A 16,991-nucleotide genomic window follows, 5' to 3' on the forward strand; every position below is an offset into this window, starting at 1 on the left:
CCCAGCTGTGTGTATGTAAAGATGCCGGCATGTGCCAGTGTTTCCCCTTAGTGTCCAAGCTGTGTGCATGTAATGATGGCGACATGTGCCAGTGTTTCCCCTTAGTGCCACAGCTGTGTGCATGTAATGATGGCCACATGTGCCAGTGTTTCCCCTTAGTGCCCAGCTGTGTGCATGTAATGGTGCCGACATGTGCCAGTGTTTCCCTGTCGTGTCCCAGCTGTGTGCATGTAATGATGTCGACATGTGCCAGTGTTTCCCTGTAGTGCCCCAGCTGTGTGCATGTAATGATGCCAACATGTGCCAGTGTTTACCCTTAGTGCCCCCGCTCTGTGCATATAATGATGCCAACATGTGCCAGTGTTCCCCTTAGTGCCCCAGGTGTGTGCATGTAATGATGCCGACGTGTGCCAGTGTTTCCCCTTAGTTTTGAAGCCCTGTGCATGTAATGATGGCCACATGTGCCAGTGTTTCCCCTTAGTGCCCCACCTGTGTGTATGTAATAATGCCAACGTGTGCCAGTGTTTGCCCTTAGTGCCCCAGCTCTGTGCATGTAATGATGGCCACATGTGCCAGGGTTTCCCCTTAGTGCCCCAGCTGTGTGCATGTAATGATGCCAACATCTGCCAGTGTTTCCCCTTAGTGCCTCAGCTCTGTGCATGTAATGATGCCGACATGTGCCAGTGTTTCCCCTTGGTGTCCCAGCTTTGTGCATGTAATGATGCCGACATGTGCCAGTGTTTCCCCTTAGTGTCCCAGCTGTGTGCATGTAATGATGCCGACATGTGCCAGTGTTTCCCCTTAGTGCCTCAGCTCTGTGCATGTAATGATGCCGACATGTGCCAGTGTTTCCCTTTGTGTCCCAGCTGTGTGCATGTAATGATGCCGACATGTGCCAGTGTTTCCCCTTAGTGCCCCAGCTGTGTGCATGTAATGATGGCCACATGTGCCAGTGTTTCTCTGTAGTGTCCCAGCTGTGTGCATGTAATGATGCCGACATGTGCCAGTGTTTCCTTGTAGTGCCACAACTGTGTGCATGTAATGATGCCAACATGTGCCAGTGTTTCCCCTTAGTGCCCCCGGTCTGTGCATGTAATGATGCCAACATGTGCCAGGGTTTCCCCTTAGTGCCCCAGGTGTGTGCATGTAATGATGCCAACATGTGCCAGTGTTTCCCCTTAGTGCCCCCTCTCTGTGCATGTAATGAAGGCCACATGTGCCAGGGTTTCCCCTTAGTGTCCCATCTGTGTGCATATAATGATGCCGACATGTGCCAGTGTTTCCCTGTAGTGTCCCAGCTCTGTGCATGTAATGATGCCAACATGTGCCAGTGTTTCCTCTTAGTGCCCCCGCTCTGTGCATGTATTGATGCCAACATGTGCCATGTTCCCCTTAGTGCTCCAGCTCTGTGCATGTAATGATGCCGACATGTGCCAGTGTTTCCCCTTAGTGCCCCAGCTGTGTGCATGTAATGATGCCGACATGTGCCAGTGTTTCCCCTTAGTGCCCCAGCTCTGTGCATGTAATGATGCCGACATGTGCCAGTGTTTCCCCTTAGTGCCCCAGCTCTGTGCATGTAATGAGGCCGACATGTGCCAGTGTTTCCCCTTAGTGCCCCAGCTCTGTGCATATAATGATGCCGACATGTGCCAGTGTTTCCCCTTAGTGCCCCAGCTCTGTGCATGTAATGATGCCGACATGTGCCAGTGTTTCCCCTTAGTGCCTCAGCTGTGTGCATGTAATGATGCCGACATGTGCCAGTGTTTCCCCTTAGTGCCCCAGCTGTGTGCATGTAATGATGCCCAGATGTGCCAGTGTTTCCCCTTAGTGCCACAGCTGTGTGCATGTAATGATGCCCACATGTGCCAGTGTTTCCCCTTAGTGCCCCAGCTCTGTGCATGTAATGATGCCGACATGTGCCAGTGTTTCCCCTTAGTGCCTCAGCTGTGTGCATGTAATGATGCCGACATGTGCCAGTGTTTCCCCTTAGTGCCTCAGCTCTGTGCATGTAATGATGCCGACATGTGCCAGTGTTTCCCCTTAGTGCCCCCGCTCTGTGCATGTAATGATGCCCACATGTGCCAGTGTTTCCCCTTAGTGCCCCCGCTCTGTGCATGTGCCAGTGTTTCCCTGTAGTGTCCCAGCTCTGTGCATGTAATGATGCCGACATGTGCCAGTGTTTCCCTGTAGTGTCCCGTTGTGTGCATGTAATGATGCCGACATGTGCCAGTGTTTCCCCTTAGTGTCCCAGCTGTGTGCATGTAATGATGCCAACATGTGCCAGTGTTTCCCCTTAGTGTCCCAGCTGTGTGCATGTAATGATGCCGACATGTGCCAGTGTTTCCCCTTAGTGCCCCAGCTCTGTGCATGTAATGATGCCGACATGTGCCAGTGTTTCCCCTTAGTGCCCCAGCTGTGTGCATGTAATGATGCCGACATGTGCCAGTGTTTCTCCTTAGTGCCCCAGCTCTGTGCATGTAATGATGCCGACATGTGCCAGAGTTTCCCCTTAGTGCCTGAGCTCTGTGCATGTAATGATGCCAACATGTGCCAGTGTTTCCCCTTAGTGTCCCAGCTGTGTGCATGTAATGATGCCGACATGTGCCAATGTTTCCCCTTAGTGTACCAGCTGTGTGCATGTAATGATGCCGACATGTACCAGTGTTTCTCCTTAGTGCCCCAGCTGTGTGCATGTAATGATGCTGACATGTGCCAGTGTTTCCCCTTAGTGCCCAAGATCTGTGCATGTAATGATGCCCACATGTGCCAGTGTTTCCCCTTAGTGCCCCAGCTCTGTGCATGTAATAATGTGACATGTGCCAGTGTTTCCCCTTAGTGCCCCAGCTCTGTTCATGTAATGATGCCGACATGTGCCAGTGTTTCCCTGGAGTGCTCCAGCTCTGTGCATGTAATGATGCCGACATGTGCAGTGTTTCCCATTAGTGCCCCAGCTCTGTGCATGTAATGATGCCCACATGTGCCAGTGTTTCCCTGTAGTGTCCCAGCTGTGTGCATGTAATGATGCCAACATGTGCCAGTGTTTCCCCTTAGTGTCCCAGCTGTGTGCATGTAATGATGCCGACATGTGCTAGTGTTTCCCCTTAGTGACCCAGCTCTGTGCATGTAATGATGCCAACATGTGCCAGTGTTTCCCTGTAGTGTCCCAGCTGTGTGCATGTAATGATGCCGACATGTGCCAGTGTTTCCCCTTAGTGTCCAGGCTGTGTGCATGTAATGATGCCAACATGTGCCATTGTTTCCCCTTAGTGTCCCAGCTGTGTGCATGTAATGATGCCCACAGGTGCCAGTGTTTCCCTTAGTGTCCCAGCTGTGTGCATGCAATGATGCCCACATGTGCCAGTGTTTGCCTGTAGTGCCCAGCTGTGTGCATGTAATGATGCCGACATGTGCCAGTGTTTCCCCTTAGTGCCTCAGCTCTGTGCAAGTAATGATGCCCACATGTGCCAGTGTTTCCCCTTAGTGCCCTCGCTCTGTGCATGTAATGATGCCCAAATCTTCCTGTGTTTCCCCTTAGTGCCCCAGCTCTGTGCATGTAATGATGCCTTCATGTGCCAGTGTTTCCCCTTAGTGCCCCAGCTCTGTGCATGTAATGATGCTGACATGTGCCAGTGTTTCCCCTTAGTGTCCCAGCTGTGTGCATGTAATGATGCCCACATGTGCCAGTGTTTCACCTTAGTGTCCGAGCCGTGTGCATGTAATGATGCCAACATGTGCCAGTGTTTCCCTGTAGTGCCCCAGCTGTGTGCATGCAATGATGCCAACATGTGCCAGTGTTTCCCCTTAGTGCCCCAGGTGTGTGCATGTAATGATTCCGACATGTGCCAGTGTTTCCCCTTAGTGCCCCAGCTGTGTGCATGTAATGATGCCGACATGTGCCAGTGTTTCCCCTTAGTGCCTCAGTTCTGTGCATGTAATGATGCCCACATGTGCCAGTGTTTCTCCTTAGTGCCCCAGCTGTGTGCATGTAATGATGCCGACATGTGCCAGTGTTTCCCCTTAGTGCCCCAGCTGTGTGCATGTAATGATGCCGCCATGTGCCAGTGTTTCCCCTTAGTGCCCCAGCTCTGTTCATGTAATGATGCCGACATGTGCCAGTGTTTCCCCTTAGTGCCCCAGCTCTGTTCATGTAATGATGCCGACATGTGCCAGTGTTTCCCCTTAGTGTCCCAGCTGTGTGCATGTAATGATGCCGACATGTGCCAGTGTTTCCCCTTAGTGTCCCAGCTGTGTGCATGTAATGATGCCGACATGTGCCAGTGTTTCCCTGTAGTGTCCCAGCTGTGTGCATGCAATGATGCTAACATGTGCCAGTGTTTCCCCTTAGTGTCCCAGCTCTGTGCATGTAATGATGCCAACATGTGCCAGTGTTTCCCTGTAGTGCCCCAGTTGTGTGCATGTAATGATGCCGACATGTGCCAGTGTTTCCCCTTAGTGCCCCAGCTCTGTGCATGTAATGATGCCGACATGTGCCAGTGTTTCCCCTTAGTGCCCCAGCTGTGTGCATGTAATGATGCCGACATGTGCCAGTGTTTCCCCTTAGTGTCCCAGCTGTGTGCATGTAATGATGCTGACATGTGCCAGTGTTTCCCTGTAGTGCCCCAGCTCTATGCATATAATGATGCCCATATGTGCCAGTGTTTCTCCTTAGTGTCCCAGCTCTGTGCATGTAATGATGCCCACATGTGCCAGTGTTTCCCCTTAGTGCCCCCGCTCTGTGCATGTAATGATGCCCACATGTGCCAGTGTTTCCCCTTAGTGCCCCCGCTCTGTGCATGTAATGATGCCGACATGTGCCAGTGTTTCCCTGTAGTGTCCCAGCTCTGTGCATGTAATGATGCCGACATGTGCCAGTGTTTCCCTGTAGTGTCCCGTTGTGTGCAGGTAATGATGCCGATATGTGCCAGTGTTTCCCCTTAGTGTCCCAGCTGTGTGCATGTAATGATGCCAACATGTGCCAGTGTTTCCCCTTAGTGTCCCAGCTGTGTGCATGTAATGATGCCGACATGTGCCAGTGTTTCCCCTTAGTGCCCCAGCTGTGTGCATGTAATGATGCCGACATGTGCCAGTGTTTCCCTGCAGTGTCCCAGCTGTGTGCATGTAATGATGCTGACATGTGCCAGTGTTTCTCCTTAATGTCCCAGCTGTGTGCATGTAATGATGCCGACATGTGCCAGTGTTTCCCCTTAGTGTCCCACCTGTGTGCATGTAATGATGTCCCACATGTGCCAGGGTTTCTCCTTAGTGTCCCAGCTGTGTGCATGTAATGATGCCGACATCTGCCAGTGTTTCCCCTTAGTGTCCCAGCTGTGTGCATGTAATGTTGCCGACATGTGCCAGTGTTTCCCCTTAGTGCCCCAGCTGTGTGCATGTAATGATTCCGACATGTGCCAGTGTTTCCCTGTAGTGTCCCAGCTGTGTGCATGTAATGATGCCGACATGTGCCAGTGTTTCTCCTTAGTGTCCCAGCTGTGTGCATGTAATGATGCCAACATGTGCCAGTGTTTCCCCTTAGTGCCTCAGCTGTGTGCATGTAATGATACTGACATGTGCCAGTGTTTCTCTGTAGTGTCCCAGCTGTGTGCATGTAATGATGCCGACATGTGCCAGTGTTTCCCCTTAGTGCCCCAGCTGTGTGCATGTAATGATGCCGACATGTTCCAGTGTTTCCCCTTAGTGTCCCAGCTGTGTGCATGTAATGCTGCCGACATGTGCCAGTGTTTCCCCTTAGTGTCCCAGCTGTGTGCATGTAATGATGCCGACATGTGCCAGTGTTTCCCCTTAGTGTCCCAGATGTGTGCATGTAATGATGCCGACATGTGCCAGTGTTTCCCTGTAGTGTCCCAGCTGTGTGCATGTAATGATGCCGACATGTGCCAGTGTTTCCCCTTAGTGTCCCAGCTGTGTGCATGTAATGATGCCCACATGTGCCAGTGTTTCCCCTTAGTGTCCCAGCTGTGTGCATGTAATGATGCCTACATGTCCCAGTGTTTCCCCTTAGTGCCCCAGCTGTGTGCATGTAAGGATGCCGACATGTGCCATTGTTTCCCTGTAGTGTCCCAGCTGTGTGCATGTAATGATGCCGACATGTGCCAGTGTTTCCCCGTAGTGTCCCAGGTGTGTGCATGTAATGATGCCCACATGTGCCAGTGTTTCCCCTTAGTGCCCCTGCTCTGTGCATGTAATGATGCCTACATGTGCCAGTGTTTCCCCTTAGTGCCCCAGCTGTGTGCATGTAAGGATGCCAACATGTGCCAGTGTTTTCCCTTAGTGTCCCAGCTGTGTGCATGTAATGATGCCCACATGTGCCAGTGTTTCCCTGTAGTTTCCCAGCTGTGTGCATGCAATGATGCCCACATGTGCCAGTGTTTCCTCTTAGTGCCACAGCTCTGTGCATGTAATGATGCCGACATGTGCCAGTGTTTCCCCTTAGTGTCCCAGCTGTGTGCATGTAATGATGCCGACATGTGCCAGTGTTTCCCCTTGATGCCCCAGCTCTGTGCATGTAATGATACCAACATGTGCCAGTGTTTCCCTGTAGTGTCCCAGCTGTGTGCATGTAAGGATGCTGACATGTGCCAGTGTTTCTCCTTAGTGCCCCAGCAGTGCATAAAAGTCTGCCCACATGTGCTAGTGATTCCCCTTATTGCCCCAGTTGTGTGCATGTAATGCTGCCCACATGTGCCCCTGTTTCCCCTTACTGCTCCAACTGTGTGAATGTAATGCTGCCCACATGCGCCAGTGTTTCCCCCTTGTGCCCATGCTGTGTTCATGTTATGATGCCCCACATGTGCCAGTGTTTCCCCTATTGCCCCTGCAGTGTGCATGCAATGGTGCCCACATGTGCCAGTGTGTCCCCTTTGTGCCCCTGCTGTGTGCATGTAATGAGGTCCCAGATGTGCTCGTGTTTCCCCTTGGGGTCCTAGCTGTTTTCATCTAATGATGCCGACATGTGCCAGTGTTTCCCCTTAGTGCCTCAGCTCTGTGCATGTAATGATGCCGACATGTGCCAGTGTTTCCCTGTAGTGTCCCAGCTCTGTGCACGTAATGATGCCCCACATGTGCCAGTGTTTCCCCTTAGTGACCCAGCTGTGTGTTTGTAATGCTGCCCATATGTGCCTGTGTTCCCTCTTTGTTTCTTTAGGGGCTGATTCATGGTAATGTGGTCAGAAATGCAGCAAGGGCTACGCGCTGAGTTAGACACTGCACGAGCCTGAGTGCAGAATAAAAAATGCGCGCCTTGTGTATTCATGGAACTTACTCCGCAAAGTAACCGTATTCGCAAACCTCGCCCGGAACGTCCCTGACATGCCCCCATGCAAAGCATAAACAGTCAGAACAGCTACCTTTGCATGCTCCCCCCATGCACGAATACACACACCCTTCAAACAGTACGTTGGGTCCCCCGCAAGCAGGCCTGCATCTGGGGTCCCTGCGCAGGGTCCCCCGTAACTGTTGCTGGCACCTCAACAAAATGAATTGAAAATTCGTAACTCATTTTAAACTCAGAAAATCTGCCTGCAAAACCCTGTAAACCATTGCTGCACCCTGTTATACTGCATATGTGTGTCCCTAATTTCGATCGGATCCCCGGTTGTGTTGTAGAGGAGGTCCCAAATAAAACCTTGCACTCCAATCGTCCATTTTGAAGTACCAGGAACGTTCACACCAAAATATGTGATGTATGATGAGCAAATAAACCAGCAGAGAGCTGCACTAGGGCTCTGCCCAGTGCCTATTAGAAAAACATCACCTATTGAAGTACCAATACCAAGAAAACCATGGACAGTAAGGTATCCATTAAGAAAACCCTACCAACAAATGAAACAAAATGAAGAATGCCTAAGTACAGTCCCGGAAGAAACCAAAAAGGACTTAATGGAAGACGAATGGTGACGTCACAAGGACCCAGACTGACTTGCAGATAGAGGAACTGATGACCCGAGAATAATGCAAAGAAACGAAACAGCATGAATAAGGGTATCGTGAACCTAATGCCACAATCCATGCCCCTGACCCCCACAGGTGTCCAAAACATGCTCGGCTTTGCAAACTTTTATTGCCGATTCATCCCGGGTTTCTCCCAGATTGTGCACCCAAAAAAACAATAAACTGTTCCAATGGACAGAAGAGGTGGAGAAGGCCTTCCAGGAACTCAAGAAAAGATTTACCTCAGCCCCGGTACTACGACACCCCTACCCAGATCTCCCATATGTAGTGGAAACAAATGCTTCCAGCATGGCAATGGGGGCTTTTCTTTCCCAAAGGGATCCCGAAACAGGCCAGTTACATCCCGTGGCCTTTTGGTCGCGAAAATGTACTACACCTGAACTAACTCCTAGTGATCAAGGCAGCCTTTAAGGCTTGGCAGCATTACCTCCTAGGCGCCAGACATACCATCACAGTAATCACCGACCATCGCAACCTGCAATACCTCAAGACGGCAAAGGCTCAATCATCCCGTCAACTCCGATGGGCTTTATTCTCCGCAGAATATGATTACATAATCACGTACCGACCTGGAGTCCAGAACGGAAAAGCCAACGCCCTATCCTGCAAGGGTGTTGATGAGAATGCATATTCAACCCCAGACCCTGTGGCCATGATTCCAGGTGACAAACGACTAGGACTTACAACAACGTTATATCTGGACCTACTCCAAAAGGAAATTCGGCTCCTAATGAACACAGAGGCTCTACAAGACTGGATCACTCAAGGTGAACATTACACAACAAAGAACCAACTCCCGTATTTCAGAGGGCATTTATATCTACCAAATAAGGTACTACAAGAACAAGTCATTTCTGGTTATCACGACCCCCTGATAGGACATCCAGGAATTGCCAAGACCCTTGCCAAGGTGAAAAGAAATTATTGGTGGCCGACCTGGCGAAAGGACATTACGCAGTTTATTCTGTCATGTGGCAATTGTGCACAGAATAAATCCCAGAAACAAAGACCTGCAGGCCTTCTTCAACCCCTGGATATTCCACCTGCACCTTGGCACACACTCTCCCTCGATTTCATCACAGATCTGCCTCCCTGTCAAGGGTTCAACACTATCCTAGTTGTTGTTGACCTATTCTCTAAAATGGCCCATTTCATTGCGCTTAAATGTCTACCAAACGCATCCAGTATGGCAAAGGTGTTTTTAGAGCAAATCGTACGATTACATGGTTTCCCCTCCGTCCTGATTTCTGACTGAGTGAGTCAGTTCTTGTCTAACATCTGGAGGAAGAGTTGTGCAATTTCCCAAATCGATATTTGTCTGTCCACTAGTCACCATCCCCAAACTGATGGCCAAACAGAGAGGATGAATCAGACACTAGAGCAATACCTTCGGTGCATGTTACATCAAGAGGAAGAAAGATGGAAGGATGTGCTGTGGATAGCCGAATATGCCTACAACAACTCGCTACATGCCAGTACCGGACAGAGTGCATTCTATACCGTATATGGAAGGCACCCATCCGAATTAGATACCCACATGGCCTTGGAAAAGCCCGCGGTGAAGACTTTACATACGATCATCACTCAAGCCTTCAAAAAGGCAATAGAACACTTAATCCAAGCCAATGAAAGACAGAAAAGATTCTCTGATTAACACCGAAGAAAAGCCCCAATCTACCAAGTCAAAGATGAAGTCTGGTTGGCGTCTCGGCAGGTGCCCATAAGAGGAACTCAAACATTTTGTCCCAGATGTCTAGGGCCCTATACCATCAAGGCTATTATAAATCCTGTGGCAAAAAAAACCTAGCTTTACCACCAAATATGCAGATCCATCCCGTATTCCACGTGTCACTCTTAAAACCTGTCCAGCTTGGAACTCGGGTCAAAACACCACCAAATCCGGTACTGGTTAACGGAGAACCCGAATTTGAAGTCAAGGACATCCTAGATTCTAAACTCCCCAGGTCCAAGTTATATTACTTAGTGGACTGGAAGGGATACGGCCCTCAGGACAGGATATGGGAGCCTAGCGAGCACGTCCAAGCGCCACGCCTGGTAAGACAATTTCATCGGAACCATCCAACCAAACCAGGGCCGGATGGAGGAAATACCTTGAGAGGGGCCTTAGGGGGGAGTGCTGTCATGATCCATGCCCCTGACCCCCTCAGGTATAACAGCCCCCTGGCAGCAGTGGGGCTAAAGCCCTTCACATTGGCCCCAAGGGCCTTAAAACTCCATCAGAAACATACATGGAGTCAGTCCTGGTGCCTTTGGCGCCAGGGTCATTATCAGGAATAAAGCAATACCAGTTTTGGACCTTAATCCAACATGGAGGCCTATTACACAGCTCATTTCTTTAGAACCAAGTCATGCGGTCTAGTGCTTTGGGTGTGGCTGGGCCTGGAACTACTTTACCTGGGCTATTTAAACCACACCCAAACAGCAGAACACGCTTCGCGTTATTCTGCACTCCTGCAGCGTAACGCTCATCGTGTCCAGCTCCTGCTCATCTGCTTCTCCGGCGGCCCGATTCTGAAGCCCTAGATCCGGATTCCATTCATATCCTGGAAGAACAAGAACAGCATTAGCGAGTAAGAACACTTACCTGTGAAGTAACCGGTCTTGAATCCATCCTGCACTACGCTTACCTCGCCCATCTCTGGAGTTCGCCGCAACCTGCAAAGGTAAAGAAACAAGGACAGCATTAATAACAATTCTTACCTGGGCAAGCAGCGAGTCGTGGCAGCACCCTGCGCTTCTCTTAACTCGCCCATCTCTGGGTTTCACTGCAACCTGCAAGGGAGAAGGAACAAGGTTAGCATTAACAAAGCACTTACCTGGGCAAGCAGCGCTTCGATCGCTCATCACTCCGGAACATCACCGCAACCTGTACAAAGAGAAGAGAACACAAGTTAGCAATTAACACCAATAAACAGCGCAGCGCTCGGCGCATCAATAACTCTCTGTGGTCTTCGCCATCGGCGTGGCAACTCCGAGATCGCAACCATCCCTGTGAAAACAAAAAGACATTGTTAGGTAACAGCGTAGTGGAGCAAGACGCTGAGAAGACCGAGAAAACCGAGGGAAAGAAAGAGACAGAATAAAGACGGAAAAGACTTTATAACTCACCTGGAAGACAGCAAGCAGAGTCAGAGGCACAGCCGGTCTGGACCCGACATAAGGTAACATGGACCAGTGAAGCAACTAGGTCAACGGAACGCCCGCACCAACCATGTGCCCCTGCAAAGAGACGCAGGACAGAGAGTTCAACACACAAAATCCTAAGGTGTGCAATAACCCCTAGGGAAGGGATTTGAACCAGAGGGAGGTGGGAATCCACCCATCAGAGAACCTGCATCTTAATCCTCCATTCTCCTGTTATAGGCGCTACCCAACGTCTGGAACATAACCAAGCAGAGAGGGGTCCAGGATAGCGCTTAGACCCCCATCCAGTACCGTGTGGCGCCCCGTGGATACCAGGTGAGCATAACACCGAAGGTGACAAGACGATGTCGAAATGCAAAGAAGTTTAAAGCTGTAAGCAAGATGAAGACATTCGACCAGTTTACACCTGTAAATATGCTTGGAACCTCAAGAAAGCTAAGAAAATAGTGCGGCTTGCTTTGCTTAGTAGAAGAATAGTGCGGCAAGCACCATTATACATAATCTACCTCAAATTGAAGCAGAGTATTATAAGTGTATTTCTACTGCACAAGAAGCAAAATCAACTCAGGTTACTAAAGGCCAAATGAGAAAGATTCATATTTAGCAAAACGAGAAGAGACGGCTAAATCAAAACTTGGCAGAGGCAACTCGTGCCAGGAAAGCCAAGGTCATACCAATAGAAGAAGCAAACAGTAGCTACATTTAATTGAAACTAAGAACAGAATATCCTGCCTCTGAAAAGTCGAGATAAGAAGACGTAGGCAGGTGGCGGGCTAAATGAGAATCAATTGAGAGAAAAGAGACAAATTCACGGTGTAGGAATCACGTGACCAGCCGAGCAAGAAGAAGCGAGGGTTCACACCTACGCTTGGCACCTGACCAGGCGGAGATATCAGAACTTTTCCAGACAGAAGATGCAGTCTCGAGGCCAACCACAGTGAACTAATTGACACATGGCTACTAAAGTGATGATTGATTGTAACCATAATCGGACGAAGGCGGGTAACTAAGTGGCACCCCGCACCTGGCCGACCATTCTGCGTGCTGTTAAGCGAAGTGGAAAAGTATGCATGGGGTTGGTGCTAACCCAATCACAATGGACCAAATGATCTAGAGTCCTATAGTTAGCAGAACCAATGGGATGTTGTATTTTTAGTGACGTCTACAGTAGTCATTTTTGAAGGAAGGGCTTAGACGCCCACCTGACAGTGTTTACCCAATCCCCTCACTTCGTTACCATATACAGATATATTACCTATAGTAAAGTTACCTTTTCCTAACCAATAGAATTGCATGTTAACTTTTGAGTGTTACACGTCAATGATGATGACTTTTGAGTATAAATGTTACAACTTGTATGAAGTTCGTTGGAGTTGAAGCGAGAAGGACGATCGCATCACTGCTGATATCCATAACTCCCTGTTTTCTGTACTTGTCATTAAACGGACTCCCTTTGCCAAACCGTTGAGTTGTCCTTATTGATTGGTGTTGGAGTAATGAATCTGCACCCCCATCCATCTCAAGGGTGCAGCTATCTCGTCTTAAAGTACTTCAGAGCAAACCTCGGCTCTATGGTCTCGGAGTGCACTTGGTAGCAGAGATTGATGGTTATCGATCATTGATCAGAATAAGACACCCAGTGACCGGCAACATAAAGTAACTCTAGCGCCCTCATTATGACTCAGGCGTTAAGGGTTTAACGGCGTCGTCGGCGCTGTTAACCCTTAATGCCTGATTCACATTTTAACGCCTGCTTTTTGCAGGCGTTAAAATGCAAGGCGCTAAGCCACCTTAGTGCTAATTACGGCACTGTAATTTACGGTGCCGTAATTAGCGCCTTCCCCACTCCCATTATGCCCTATGGGGCAAAAATGGGAATGGGGAAGAGGCCATTGGTGAATGGGGAATTACCGCCCCACTCACCTTGTAATGGGGCGGTAATTCCGCCATCCACCATGGCGGAATCGTAACCTTAGCGGCATGGACCATGGTGCTAATAGCACCATGGTCCTCCGCCAAGGTTCTAATGAGGGCCTAGGTCTTCGGCAATATCACAAGTCCTTTGCCATTCGGCCGAGTAGACCGTGAAGCTCCCCGTAGACAGTGGTAGTGTAAGAAAACAAAAACTTCAGGACAAGTTCTGAAGGGACCTGTGTTTCCCCATGTAAACCCTTCCCATTCCTACAGGAGAAAAGCTAAAGAAGACGGTAATGAAGGCGGTGATCCCAAGGGTCCAGAGAGGAAACATGCGAACGGTGAGTGAAAAAGACTGAGGGCCTCATTATGTGAAGTGCACAAATAACAGGGTCATTACCGGCATGGAGGAACTAGCGGGTCTGTGCTCGTATGACGACGTTAATAGCGGCTGATTACGAGTGCACGAGCACGCGCGAACCCCCATGCCGGTAAAGGCCCTTCAACCCCCCGATAGCACCACCACGGGACCCACTGATACCACCTCCTTCTAGGAGGCGCCTCTTACTACCGACCCGGTAATAACATCATGCAAATACCGGGCTTGTAATACCGGACCCGGAAGTAACATCATTGTGTCGAAACAGGAAATGCGCTAGCGGCCATCATTAAAAACACAATCCATTGCCATTCTCCCAATCCGGCAGTGATACAGAAGAGAGACCAGGGCCTTCCAAATCAACGTGTCCAAGGCAACCAGCAAATCCAACCCCTGCCTGCGCAAGAAGCGTTTTTCTGATGAAGAACTCAACATGTTGGTGGACACCCTTGCTGCCCATGCTGATGACATAAATACCCATAACCTCAAGAGGGAGGCGCAGCAGAGAAAGAGGGAGATATGGGAGGAGGTAGCCCGCAATCTATCTGCAGTCGGCACCACCCCACGGACAGTCAAAGACTGCAAAAAAAGGTTGGATGACCTCCGCCTTAGGCTCTGCAACATCTTGGCCAGCAATCAGAGGGAGGCCATGGCCACAGGCGAGGGTGCTCACTCCCCAACAAAATTAATGGGCTGGGAGGAGACCTGTAGTACCTTCATCCAGATGGAGTCCATCGAAGGCTTTGGTGAGATGGAGATGGGTGCCACAACATGTGGAGATGGAGGTGAGTGACCCTGCAGACCCCAGTAGGGGAAACCATGACGTAGCACAAGTGATCTGGAATAGAGTCTAGGCAAGGCAATGCATGTCCCAACACAGACACACACCAACATATCCATGTCCAGATGGAGGCCCTAACCCTGCCACACTGAAATGCATGCTGAGCGCCAATCCATTACCAACAGACAGCCAACACACAGGGACCATTCCCATGTCATACACCACACAAACCCCAATACAGCGGCATGACACCTGCCATGCAGCATTCCTGAATTGAGACATCACGGCAAATGCCAAAAGGCCCCCCTTCAAGCTACCCTGTGTGACACACCTGTAAGACATGAATGCATGATAATTGAAAATCTCCACAGCACCATATAATGCATCTTGCATGTAACACCATCACTGATGCCCTGCATCTCTTCTACCCCCCAGGCACCGATGATGAAGATGCCAGTGAAGATCTAGCCACAAGGGAATCCATGTCCCGGGCCAAAACAACTGCCACTGGCAAAACCACCTCCGGGGCAGCCTCGCAGCCCACACCACAAGCCAGGCCGAGTGCCCAGGCCATGCCCGCACATGAGGGCCCCACAGCTATGCCTGAGGCCGGAACCACCGAGCTGGCAACACCAGCAGAAGGGGAGGCCATTGGTACCCACTCTGCAGAAACAAATTCTGAAGGCGAGATAGCAGCCACAGCACCACTGAGCGACATTGAAATTGGAGCAGAGGAGTATGTGGACGAGAAAGGCCTTATCCTCTTCCTTCTTTCGAAGAGATCTCCATAACTTTAGCCCTTCTCTCTTTCACGATACTTGCTCATCCTCTCTTCCCCCTCTCCCCGACTTCTCTTCTCTCTCTGCAAATGAAGCCCCATATTCTCTGTCTTCTTCAATCTCTTCCAGTCTGGATCAACTCTATCCTCTCTCTTCCTTCCACCCTACTCATAAACCTTCTCAACCATGGCTTTCCTCCCACCTCCTATGTATGTGTCGTCCCCTACGCCGCCCTGAGCGTCGCTGGCTCAAATTCCCCTCTCTATCTAACCAGACTTCCTACTTCTCTTACCACTCTCTACATGACTCCAGCCGCAGCTCTGCTAAACGCTCCTACTACTCTAACCTTCTACACTCTCAAGCCTCTCATCCTCGTCATATCTTTCAAACCCTCTCTTGTCTCCTCTCCCCACCTACTCATGACCCCTCAACCTCATCTCCCTTATCCCCTTCTTACTTCTCTGACTTCTTCTCCTCCAAGATACTCTCTCTTCACCAAAACATCACTTCCTCCTCTTTGCGCTACGATCCCCTCCTTTTGCCCCCAGTTCCCCTCTACCTGTATGACTGATTTCTCTCCTGTCACTCCGTCTGACGTTTCTATTCTCCTGTCCAAATCTCATCCCACTGCTGCGCCTTCTGATCCACTCCTTGTTCCCAAGATCTACCCTCTCCTCATTCCTTATCAAACCTCCTTCTTCAATATTTGTCTCTCTTCTGCTACCTTCCCCTCTGCCTTCAAGCATGCTACTATCATCCCTATTCTGAAGAAACCTTCTGCTAATCCTCATCTTGTGTCCAACTTCCGTCCAATGTCTCTTCTTCCATTCCTCTCTAAATTACTTGAACGCATAGTCTACTCCCAGCTCTCTGCGTTTCCCCCCTATCAATCTGGCTTTCGCCCTAAACACTCCCCTGAGACTGCCCTTACCCAGGTCCTCAACTCCCTCCTTACTGCTCGCTACTCTAAGCAATCCTCTACCCTTATCCTCCTAGATATCTCTGCAGCCTTTGACACCGTTGATCACCCCTTACTGCTCAACACTCTTTCCTCTTTAGGTTTCAAAGGCACCGTCCTCAACTGGCTCTCTTCTTACCTCTCCCACCGCTCTTTACCATCTCCTGGGGCGGTCGTACCTCTTCTATGCTCTCCCTGGACTATGGTGTACCCCAAGGCTCTCTCCGTGGCCCCTTTCTTTTCTCCCTTTACACCTCGCTTCTCTCCACTATAATCTCCTCTTTCGGTATTTCTAACCACTTCTACGCTGATGACACCCAGCTTTTCCTCTCATTCTCTTCCTTCACTCCTGACCTCCATCTTAACCTCCCTTCTTGTCTTACTGCCATTAAAAACTGGATGTCATCCCACTTTCTCTCTCTCAATACAGACAAGACTGAAGTCTTATTCTTTCCCTCCAACACTATTCCCCCTCCTTCTTCCCCTCCTTCTATTCACTTTCCTCCCACTAATCTTCCTCTCTCTGCCCATGCTTGTAATCTAGGCATTTACTTTGACTCCTCCCTCTCCTTCACCCACCATATCTCTCTCACTTCCCGCGCATGTCGCTACCACCTTTTCAATATTCGCAAAGTACGTTCCTCTCTAACCTTCCATGCCACTAAACTCTTAATTTCCTCCCTTCTCTTCTCTCGTCTTTTCTACTGTTCTTCTCTCCTCTTCGTATTCCCTGCTTCTCATCTTGCCCCCCTCAAATCCCTCTACAACTCTGCCATTCGCACCCTCTGTCTTCTCTCTCCTCACGACTCCATCTCCTCCTCGCTCTCACAGCTTGGCTGGCTTTCCTTTCATTCCCAACTCAAATTCCACTTCCTCTGTCTTGTCTTTAAATATCTTCATGAACTTGCTCCCCTATATCTGTCCTCTATCATCTCATTCTACACTCCCTCCCGTTCCCTCAGATCTGCAGATCACTTCCTTCTCCTTGTTCCCCCATCCCCATGTGCCTCCTCTCGTTTTCGCTCCTTTCAGCACCTTGCTCCCCTC

The sequence above is a fragment of the Ambystoma mexicanum genome, chromosome 11 (genome assembly GCF_040938575.1).
Source record: "Ambystoma mexicanum isolate Mex_15411 chromosome 11, UKY_AmexF1_1, whole genome shotgun sequence".
NCBI lineage: Eukaryota > Metazoa > Chordata > Amphibia > Caudata > Ambystomatidae > Ambystoma > Ambystoma mexicanum.